At 38.4% G+C, this 11,257-nt stretch overlaps 1 protein-coding gene across 9 annotated transcripts in view; it reads right to left on the reverse strand.

Moving 5' to 3' along the window:
• Tmem108 (transmembrane protein 108) overlaps nt 1-11,257 on the reverse strand; it is a 326,253-nt gene that overhangs the window by 279,801 nt on the left and 35,195 nt on the right. Inside the window, exon 3 of one of the 9 annotated variants that reach the window (XM_013505803.1) lies at nt 5,907-5,971. The exons of the other annotated variants lie outside the window; for them this stretch is intronic. The gene's annotated coding sequence lies outside the window, so the exon portion shown is untranslated. The remainder of the gene's footprint in view (nt 1-5,906; nt 5,972-11,257) is intronic. 9 annotated transcript variants of the gene reach the window in all.

Here is an 11,257-nt window from a genome sequence, read left to right on the forward strand (position 1 = left end):
TACACCACATACATGTTCCACACAAACTCAAAATGGATTAAAGATTTAAATGAGACCTGAAATTATAAAACTACTAGAAGAATACATAGGAAAGACACTTAATATTTATTGGTCTTAGTAATGACTTCTTGAATTTGACACCAAAAGCACAGGCAACAAAACCAAATATAGACCATTAAGACAACTTCAAACTAAAATGTTTCTAAATAGCAAAAGAAAAATCAACAGAGTGGCATTCTATAGAATGGGAGAAAATATTTGCCACACATCACCCAACAAAGAACTAATATCCAAAATATTTAAGAATTTCTTTCAATTTAATAGCAAAATAACCAGCAACTCAATTTAAAAATGGGCAAAGGGTTTGAATGGAAAGTTTATTTCAGCCTGCTTATTTAAGCCTATTTCAATTTAACCTTTATGACTCTATCAATGCCTTCTCTCTGTTTCCTATCCATAAGGATTACTCTCATCCCTTTTCTCCCTGTAACCTGCTCTCCATCTTAACCTTTCACTTTGGCCTCTAAGTTCAGCTCTTAAATAACTAGCTAAGTTTTGTAGACTTAAAACTAAGAAACCCCAACAGGCAAAGGTAGGGGAAATTCCGAGATGCTGGCTAAGAGCAGAGCCATGGGCTTACCAGGCCATCTGATGTATGCAGAAACAATTCATTAAGGGCTTGGTGAATCAGTGCAGTGCCCTTTAGCTCCTCTCATTTGCCATTCCTGATCCCCAAATCCAAGAGCAAACACTTCAGAAAGCATTTATTTGCAGAGTTCCCGAGCTGAAAGATTGAGGGGAGGGCAAAAGAAGTGATGTAGAGATAATGATGTGGCCATGGGGTCTTGGAAATGGGAACATGACCACTGTTGCTCTGGATTGCTTCTCCAATTGGTCTCTTACATTTCATTATTCCTGACCTCTCTGTCCATTCCTTTGGAGATGTGATCCTCAATTCCACCCTCTCCTTCTCCACCCCTTCCTCATCTGTATTTCCAATTGATAGTTACTGATACTGACCAGAGTGTACTGCAGCCTGCTGCTGAATTTTAGTAGCTACACAACTTCAGTACCTATGGTAAACATGTCTATGAGCCTCTTTCATGACTCACATTTTCTAAAGAAATTAAAAGCTTTGCTATCATTCTATAAGTCCTCCAGGAACTGACACCATAGCTTTCAGATTAGACACATACATACACAAGGTCAGGTACATGTATTGAGAAGTATATATACTCTGCTAGATGTATTATATTTAAAAGTACATGTATGTTTAAAATCTAGATCCTGGAATCCTATTTCTACCTTCTTCCCTTCCCAAATGTCCAGAGTTTCCCTCTTTATGCCACACTGCCCAGAGCTATACTCCATTCTAGGTCATCTTTCTTTCCTCTGGACCTTGAGAAGGCCTAGCAACCTGTCTCTATGTTCTCACTTTTTAAACCTCTCTCATTTACTTCCCTTTGACACAATTTTTTAAAGGAATATCACTCACATGTGGTTTTGTGTCTTTGTCCTCACCCTTCAAACCATCTGTTACTTCCTGTGACTCACTGCTGGCACAAAGCAGGCAAAATCTCCTTTTTCTCAAAGCAACAAAACAGAGAGCAGACTAAATAATTTCCTGTCTTTCCCACTACCTCACAAAGGATAAGGTGCAAACATGGAGGAATTACAGCTACAAAAGGAAAAACCAGGGGATGTGCTAGATTCAAGGAGTGATAAAGGGGAGGGCAAGAGAAAAACAGGAATGAGGTAGACCCCTTGAGAATTAGAACAACTCTGTTCAACTTGCTAGAAATAACAGCAAAATAGCAAGATATGGCAAAAACATTGGCTGTCAAAAGACAAAAAAAAGTTTCACTTTATTTGTAGTAGGCTGACAAAAAATTGAAGATTAGATAATGCCAAGCATTGGTGGGGATTTGGAAAAACATGAACCATCCAAGAACTGCCAGTAGAGGGAAAGGCTGGCAGAGCTATTCTAGAAACCATCCAAGTTAAGTACAGCCTAGCAATTTCAGCCCGACTGATATATATCAGAGGAATGCTCAGAATCCACAAAAAGAGGCTGTTGGTGCAGGTATTGTTTGTGCGGAAGTGGAGGTGGAGGGAATCTGGGTATGTATCAACATGATGGATGTGCCACAAAGAAGCAGAGACGTCCAGGAAGTTTTATGTGCACACAACAACACTAAAGGATCCTAAAATCACAATGCTAAGTGAGGAAAAAAATGACACAACATTTATTATGAGGGAGAGAAGGGATCAAAAATGATCAAAAAATGACATGTATGACCACCTCCCTAAAACAAATGTAACTATGATGTATCACAAACACACACTCATAGAAAAGATTTATTATTACTCACAAATACAAAATATAATTTTATGATAGCATGCATATAAAATATACATTAAATAAATTAAAATGATTATGTGTAGAGAAGGAATAAGAATGAAGTATAAGGACAAAATACATTTATAAATGAGTATCAAGAGAGGGGGTCTCGTACAAGCAATGCTAGTAACACATATAAACAAGGGAACAGGGTTAACTCTCTGTACTTTTGACTTAAAACTGGTTAACTTTAGAAGACAGGTATGTGGAACCTGAAACCCCAGCTCTACCACTTTCTAATTATATCACTTTAGACAAGTTAATTAATTTCTATGAATCTTCAGAAAACAAACAAAGGAAACCAATTTAAAAACAGGCAAATGACCTAAACAGATATTTCTCAAAGATATACAAATAGCCAAAAGGTACATGAAGCTATGTTGCACATTACTAGTTACCAGGGAAATACAGATCAAAACCACAATGAGATATCTCATACCTGGTAGAATGGCTAGTATCAAAAAGATGAAAGTCAAGTGCTGGTGAGGGTGTGGAGAAAAGGGAATTTCTGAATATTTTTAGTGGGAATATAAATTAGTAGAGCCATTATGGAAAACTGTGTGGAAGTTCCTCTAAAAATTAAAAATAAAAGTACCACATGATCCAGTAATCCCATGTCCTGGTATCTATATCCATAAGAAATGATATCAGTATGACCGTACTCCCAGATTCATTGCAGCAGTATTCACAATAGTCAAGATATGGAATAGACCCAAGTGTTTATCAACCAATGACTGCATAAAAAAATTGTAATACATATATATCCAATGAAATATCATTCAGCCTTAAAAAATGAGAAAATTCTTTAATTTGAAATACTATGGACAAACCTAAAAGACATTATGTTGTGAAATAAGCCAGATCCAAAAAAGACAACCACATGATGCCACTCATGTGGTGTCTAGAAACTTCAAAGGCATGGAAGCAAAGAGCAGAATGGTGGTCCAGTGACCAGGCCAGAGGTGGAGGGGTATACCTAGGGAAGTGTCTATTTGGACAAATGATGTAAATTTCAGTTAGGAGGAATAAGCTCAAGATGTCTGTTGTTTCACCAATGGATCAGAGCTAATAACAATGTAATATGTACTTCAAAATTGCTGAGTACATTGTAAGTATTCTTGCCACAAATAAATAATAAATCCATGAGGTAATGCATACATTAATCAGCTTGATGTAACCACTCCACAATGTATACATGTTTCCAAACATCATGGGGTATGTACCACAAATACCCATAATTGTTTACTTATCAGTTTAAGTAAGTGAATAAATAAGTAGGGATAAAGTATTGATACATATTACCTAAATATGAATGAACTTTGAGTCACACACGAAAGGCCAATATCAAATGACTCCATTTACATGAAACATTCAGAATAGGCAAATCATGGAACACAGAAAGATTAATGTTTGGTAGAAATTGAGGGTAGGGACTGATAAACACTAATAATTATGCTGCTGATGAAAATGTTCTGAAATTAGGTAGTGGGAAAACTTGTACAAATCTCTGCCTATACTGAAAACCACTGAACTGCCCGTTTTTAAAAAGGTGAATTGTATGGTATGTGAATTATATCTCAGTAAAGCTACTGTTATTTTTTTTAAAAGGAAGTCTGTTTAAAAAGTAAAGTATAGCTGGCTCTCTGTATCAATGAGTTCTCCATCAGTAGATTGAACTGAATGTTAAAATCTCTGCAAATCTTTAAAATCTCTGTAAATTTTAAAATCTCTGCCAAAAATGTACCTAGAAGTTTACACTAATATATATATATAAAGTTTACACATTTTTGTCATTATTCCCTAAAGAATACAGTATAGTATCTGCATAGCATTTACATAGTATGAGATATCACAAGTAATCTAGAGATGATTTAAAAGACATGTATAGGTTATGTGCAAATACTGCATTATTTTTTACAAAGGACTGGAGCATCTGCATATTTGGTATCTGGGGTTTGGGATAGGGGCTACCCTGGAACCAATCACCTATGAATGCAGTGGATGTAGAACCTGTGGAAATAGAGGGCAGACTGTATCTTTAGAGGCTATTTGCTGGGATCACTTTCCTAAAAGTCACTCAGACTCTCCTAATGATCTGGTAAGCTCAGAAAGTATGTGTTTACACTGGAATAGATTAGAGAGTCCAAAAATACTTCCTTCCGTGGGTAGCCAAATGATCTTCAAAAAGGGTACCAAGTTCATTCAATGGGAAAAGGATAGCCTCTTCAACAAATGGTGTTGGAAAAAATGGATACCAAATGCAAAAAAATAAAAGTGGACTATTACCTGTACCAACTACAAAAATCAACTTAAAATGGATTAGAGACCTACAACTATAAAATTCCTAGAAGAAAACAAGGGGAAAGTTTCATGACACTGGATTTGGCAATGATTTCTTGGATGCCACGTTAAAAGCAGGGGCAGCAAAAGCAAAAACAGATAAATCGCACTATAACAAATGTTAAAAACTAGTACATAGAAGACAAGCAACAGCGAGAAAACCACCGATAGAACAGGAGGCAACATTCACAAGTTATGTACCTAATAAGGGGTTGATATTAATAATATATATTATAAAAAATTCTTACACCTCGACAACAAAAAATTCAACCCAATTTTTTAAAACGGGCAAAGAACTTAAATAGACATTTGTCTAAATATGATATAGAAGTGGCCAAAAAACATGAAAATGCTCAATATCACTAATTATCATACAAATGATATAATTTGTTAAGAAGTAAATCTGGGCTGAATTGAGTTTCCCCTCCTCAAATTCACATGTTGAAATGTTAACCCTTGGGACCTCAGAATATGTCTATATTTGGAGATGAATCTTTAAAGAAGTAATTAGGTTAGTATGAGGTCACTGGAATAGGCTCTAACCCAGCGGTGGCAAACCTATGGAATGCACGTTATAGTGTTTTCCTTTTAAAACGGAAGATGTCAATGAGTTGGTTCTTTTCTAAAGTAAAACTTCAGTATTCAGATTTACTCAGTGTTGGCACTATGATAAATGAGTGAGTGGGTTTTGGGTTGCAGCTTGAGCATTCAGTCTCTAAAAGGTTTGCTCTCTCTGTCCTAAACAAATGTAACTGGTATCATAAAAAGAGGAAATTTGGACACAGACAAATACACACGGAAGACCATGTGAAGGCAATTAGAGAACACAGCATCTACAAGCCAAGAGGAAGCTTGCTCAGAAGAAACCAACTCTGTCAACACCTGATCTCAGACTACTAACCTCTAAAATTATGAGAAATAAATGTCTATTGCTGAAGCCACCTAACCAGTGGTACTCTGGTTAGCAGTCTTAGTAAACTAACATATTGAATAGAAGGTATATGGGTGTTCTCCATATTATATTGCAATTTATCTAAAATTTTTAAATTGCTTCCCAACAACAACAACAACAAAAGCAAATTCCCACTGAACATCTTTGGCATACTAGGCATTGTATAGGAACCAGTAACAAAAAAGAAGGACAAAAGAATTCTTGAGTTCCTACCTTCAAGGAAATCAGACCTGCATTAGCTGGTTCTCTACTGTTCCCATCTCTTCAGTGTGAGTTTCCTGAGGGCAATAAATGTTGAATTAAAAAGAAAAAAAAAGAGGCAACAGAACATTCAGAGTTGCTGCAGTAGCCTAGTTCTCCTGTGCCCATCTCCAGCTCAGAATACAGTTCACATCTAATGACAAGTGGTTTCTAAATGAACAAGAATAGAGAAGGCATTCACTGCAACGACCTCATTATACTCAGAGCAACAAAATGCTGTTTCTACGGGTTGGCTACCAGAACATGGGCAATGCTTTGTTACAGAGAATGAGTCCCTGTAATAAAATGTTATAATGAGATTTAAATCATGCTCTCTTATTAATAAATATTCTTCAGAGTTCATTACGTGTTTCCCTTATATTTGTATTCATAGCACTTGCTCATAAGTTCCATGAGGGTTCTGAGCCTTTTCCAGAGGAAAATCCATCTTTAATTTCTTCAGCTTTTCTACCTCACTGTCCTCAGGGCAGGGGAGAAGGGGTAGTAATAAAGCAGATTTGCTGCAGGCCTGACACTGCCAAGTTGCTTAATGCCAGAGGTAACCTGGCAAAGCCTGCTCTGCACGCCAGCCTGAGCTCCGTAAGCACTGCTCTATAAACCCTCTTCTCTCAAGGTCATGGGCTTCTTAGAGAACTGGCACAACATCCCACACATACCAGGCACTTTGAGAGACTCTCAGAATTGGGGCTGTGATAAGGTTCACGATCACCTGAAAAGAGGAAGTGAAGACTGGTGATGGCCTACATGGGTTATTGTACAGGTGGTGCTAATCAGTACCAGCAGGAGCAGGAAGAGCATCAAGTGTTCTGCATTATTTGGGGCCTTCGTATCCATCTCCTTACTGCGTACTGGGATGCTGGTAGGTGGTGCTGAGCCATAAAGGAAGAATGGGCAAAAATGGTTCAGGGAGGGCTAGATAGCATTAAAGAAAGATCCATTTTCTTAGAAAAGGTAAATGTATCAGGCTTTGCAAGTAAAAATAGCATATACTAAATCAACACATTCAAAAGAATACACACACATACAGGATGTTGTGAAAATACATGCAAAGGAGTGAATTATGTCACATTCTTAGGAGCATGAGAGTGAGGTGAGTCAAATATATAGTTGGACTTTGACCAGACAGACACCACCACTCCAGATTCAGTATGCTGTGCTAAAGTGACGGCAGTGGTGTCACTGCTTCCACCATAAGGACAGGCCTGGGGAGGAGTCTAGGTATTAATAAAGGATGACAGGCCAGGGATGTAGCTCAGCCACACAAGCACCTGCCTGGAAAGCACAAGGTCCTGAGTCCAATTCCCGGTACCCCCTCAAAAAAAACTATCAATAAAGGATAATATAAAGAGGAGAGGGTTTATATTGCCAGTAAGAAGACTTGTACTAAAATAGACTTTAATTCCTGGAGGACACTGGGCCTGACTCAATTTTAATAAATCTAAATAAATAAATCCTCCAGATGCACATGGCCTCAACCATTTCCTTCATTTATTGCTAAAGTAAAGCAATACTGAGGGTGTAAGGTTAAGAGCCCTTATTTTATTTCCTAGATATGTGTTTGTCTAGGTATCTTAGGTTATTTAAAAAGAAATTGTTTCTTCTATATGCAAAGACCCCAATATTCAAGCTAAATCAACTAAGTGACTTAGTAGAGGTAGACCCAAAAGATACTAAAGCAGGGCCAATAAAATAAGCCTGCAGTCACAAATAATAGTGCTGTTTATAAAGAAACTGTACCCCAAGTGAAATCTAAACCATAGTCACTGGCTCCATCCTTACAAAGATGAGAACAGTGTGTGTATATACACTCTACAAATGGAGCTGTCCTTGGGGAGGAGAAATCATTCCCTCCCAGCTATAACTGCCTTCTTATAACACCCACACATGCTGGGTTTTATCCTGCCTCAAGTTGCTCGCCCTTTCTGTTGGTGGTGGTTTCTTTTTTTTTTTCCAGTACCAGGAATCGAACTCATGACCTTGCGCTTGCCAGGCAGGCGCTGTGCCACTGAGCTAAATCCCCAGCCCCAGCCCTTTCTGTTCTATCTCTGCCTGCAGTGCTGTCTCCTCCCTCCCTACAAACCACCCCACATATCAGTCATGGCTAAACCCCTTCCCCAGTCCTGTCTCAATTCATTTCCATTTGCCTGAGAAGTCTTCCTTGAACATTTCCACATGCTTCACCATCTCAGCACCTGGTGTTTCCTTCATAGCATTTTAACTTATCATTTTGTTACACACCTATTGGCCCCGATCATCCTTACAAGACAAAGTTCTCTGAAGGCAAAATCCATATTTTGCACAAAAACCAGGTGCACTGTCAAGTAATTATTTATGTATTAAGTTGAGAAATCTGTAATTGAAGACATTTGGAAATGTGTTCTAAATTACTTTTAAATAGTTTTTGAGAAATTATAATTGTATATAATAATGGGTATACAGTGATGATATGTACACTGTGTAGAATGACTACATTTCCCAATTCTTCTACTCCCATATAATCACCATTATACTCTCTACTTCTATGACTTCCACTGTTCTATGTTTTCCATGTAAGTGAGATCATGTAGCTTTTATTTGCACCTTATTTCACTAGGCATAATATGCTCTTGCTTCATCCATGCTGCTGCAACTATTACCAGAATTTCCTTTCTTTCATAACCAGATTGCATTCCACTGTGTATATACACCACAATTTCTTTACCCAGTCATCTGTTAATGGACATTGATGTTGATTCTCTAAGTTGGCTGTTATAAATGTTGTAATTAATACAGGCATGCAATTATGTTTTCAATATACTGTTTTTAAATTCTCAGTACAAGATTTGGGATTACTGGATCACATGGCAGTTCTATTTCTAGTTGCTGAGGAACCTCCATTTAGTTTTCCATTAATGGCTGCATTAATTGCATTTTCATCAACAGTATGCAAGAGTTCCCTTCTTTCCATATCCTTGCCAATACTCATCACTCATCTTTTTGATAGTAGCCTTTTGACAGATGTGACATGATATTTTATTGTGGCTTTAATTTGCATTTCCCCAATGATTAGTGACACTGAGCAGGTTTTCATATATCTGTTGCCTTTCATGTGTCTTTTGAGAAATGACCATTCAAATCAAGTATTTTAAATATCAATACTTACCAGGTGTACTGTATAAAATATTCTGTCTCAGTCTATACGTTGTCTCTTCACCCTGCTATTTTTTTGCTGTGCATAGCTTTTTGGTTTAATGGCTACTGGTCTATTTTTGCTTGGCTGCCCAAGCTTTTAGCTCAAATAAAAAAAAAAATCATTGTCCACGCCAGTGTTGAATAGTTTTTTCATCTAAGCTGTCTTCTACTACTTTAAAAGTCTCTGGTCTTAGTCTAATGTATTTCGAGCTACTATTTGAATACATTGTGTAAGATAATGGTCTAATTTTATTCCACATGTGGCTATCCAGCTTTCCCAATGCCATTTACTGAAATGATTGTCCTTTTCCCAGCCTGTGTTCTTGTCATCTTTGATGCTCAAAATCAACTGAGCACAGATAAATAGGTTCATTTCTGGACTCTCTAGTTTATTCCATTGGACATTGTTTCTACTTTTTTATTCCAGCACCATGATATCTTCATGACTATACCTTTATGGTATATTTTAAAGCCAGGCAACATGACGATTTCAGCTTTTTTCCCTTTGCTCAAGACTGCTCTGGCTGTTTGGGTGGTTTGGTGTATGTGTGTGTGTGTGTGTGTGTGTGTGTGAGTGAGTGTGTATGTGTGTATAGTTCTATACCAATTTTAGGACTTTTTTGTTTCCAAGAAAAATGACACTGATTTGTGTGTTGAATTAATTGTAAACATGTCCCAAATTTTCAATCTAAGTAAGTGGTAGTAGATAAACATGCAACAAGCTGAAGCAAAATATAGTCACTCTTTGGATAAACATGATAAAGACAGACTTTAGGGATAAGAGCAAATTTGGCAAGAAGTATTTAGTGGATGAGAACAGGAAATTTACCTCTGTTACCAGGACTTTCGACCTTGCAATATCTTTGTAAAGACTCCATCAGTCACTCACTACATATGTGAATGTTAAAAAATTACACAATACCAAGAATGATGGGGATATGAAACATGAGGTCTCCCATTATGCTAATGGAAATGTGAGGTAGTAAAACCATTTTGAAAATCAATTTGGCATTATCTAGTAAAGCTGAATGCATGCAGTCCTTATGAAATAACAATCTGATAATTGTTCCTAGAGAAAGTCTCGTATGCGTACCTATGGAAGACATACACAAGGGAGACATGTACTAGGAAAAGACCATATGAATACTGCCAGCACCACTGACTCTTAAAAGGGTATGCCTAAATAGTATATATTCACATCCATAAAAATGAATGAACTAGTTACAAACTTCAACATGGATAAATTTCAAACAATGTTGAGTATAAGAAATAAAGATCACAAAGGAATGTGTACAGTTTCATTTTTGCTTATTTTTAAGCTACGCAGAGGGCACATTGTAAGTACTCTTCTATGCATAAACGATTAACTCTTTAAAGATTAACAGGCTCCAAGAGCTGCTGGTCCTGTGGTTCGAGTCCGTGCTTTATTCCCACTGCCACGGTTCCCAGCTGAAACTCGCAGAGAGAGCCATGTATTTCCCATTTACTTCCTGGGGGCACAGCGGGTGACCCAGGACCCCGCCGTCATTACAGTCTAAGTCTCTGCTGTCCATGCACCCAGACCAGACAGGAGCACCTCACTCAGAAGTCCCAGGACTGCTCTAGCTGGGGTGTGCACGTGGGCACTCCCTGCGCATGCCCTGCACCGAGTGAGCAAATGCTCCAAGAGCTGCTGGTCCCATGGATCGAATGCAGGCTTTAAGCCCACCGCCACGGCTCCCAGCTGAAACTCGTGGAGAGAGCCAGACAGGAGGTCCTCACTCAGAAGCCCCAGGGACTGCTCTCACTGGGGTTCACATGTTGGCCCTCCCTGCATGCACCCTGTGCCGAGTGAGCAAGTGCTCCAAGAGCTGCTGGTCCAGCAGTTCAAGTCTATGCTTTATTTGTGCCTGGACCCCCTAGGGGGGTCGCAGGCATGGGCAGTCTGTGATTGCTGTCCGTCCAGCCTGCAGCTGGTTCCTGTATGTATCCTGAACTGACTGGAGACACAGACTCAGATGGTTCACAAACTGTTGACCCTGCAGTTTGCATCTAGGTTTTGCCTGTACCCTGAACTGCTTGGGGACATAGGTCCACTGGACCGGGACTGTCACATCAGTGCAACCCTAGTCTGGGCTATGCATGTGCCCTGA

This window comes from Chinchilla lanigera, unplaced genomic scaffold (genome assembly GCF_000276665.1).
Source record: "Chinchilla lanigera isolate Chin_1 unplaced genomic scaffold, ChiLan1.0 scaffold00100, whole genome shotgun sequence".
In the NCBI taxonomy this organism is placed as follows: Eukaryota; Metazoa; Chordata; class Mammalia; order Rodentia; family Chinchillidae; genus Chinchilla; species Chinchilla lanigera.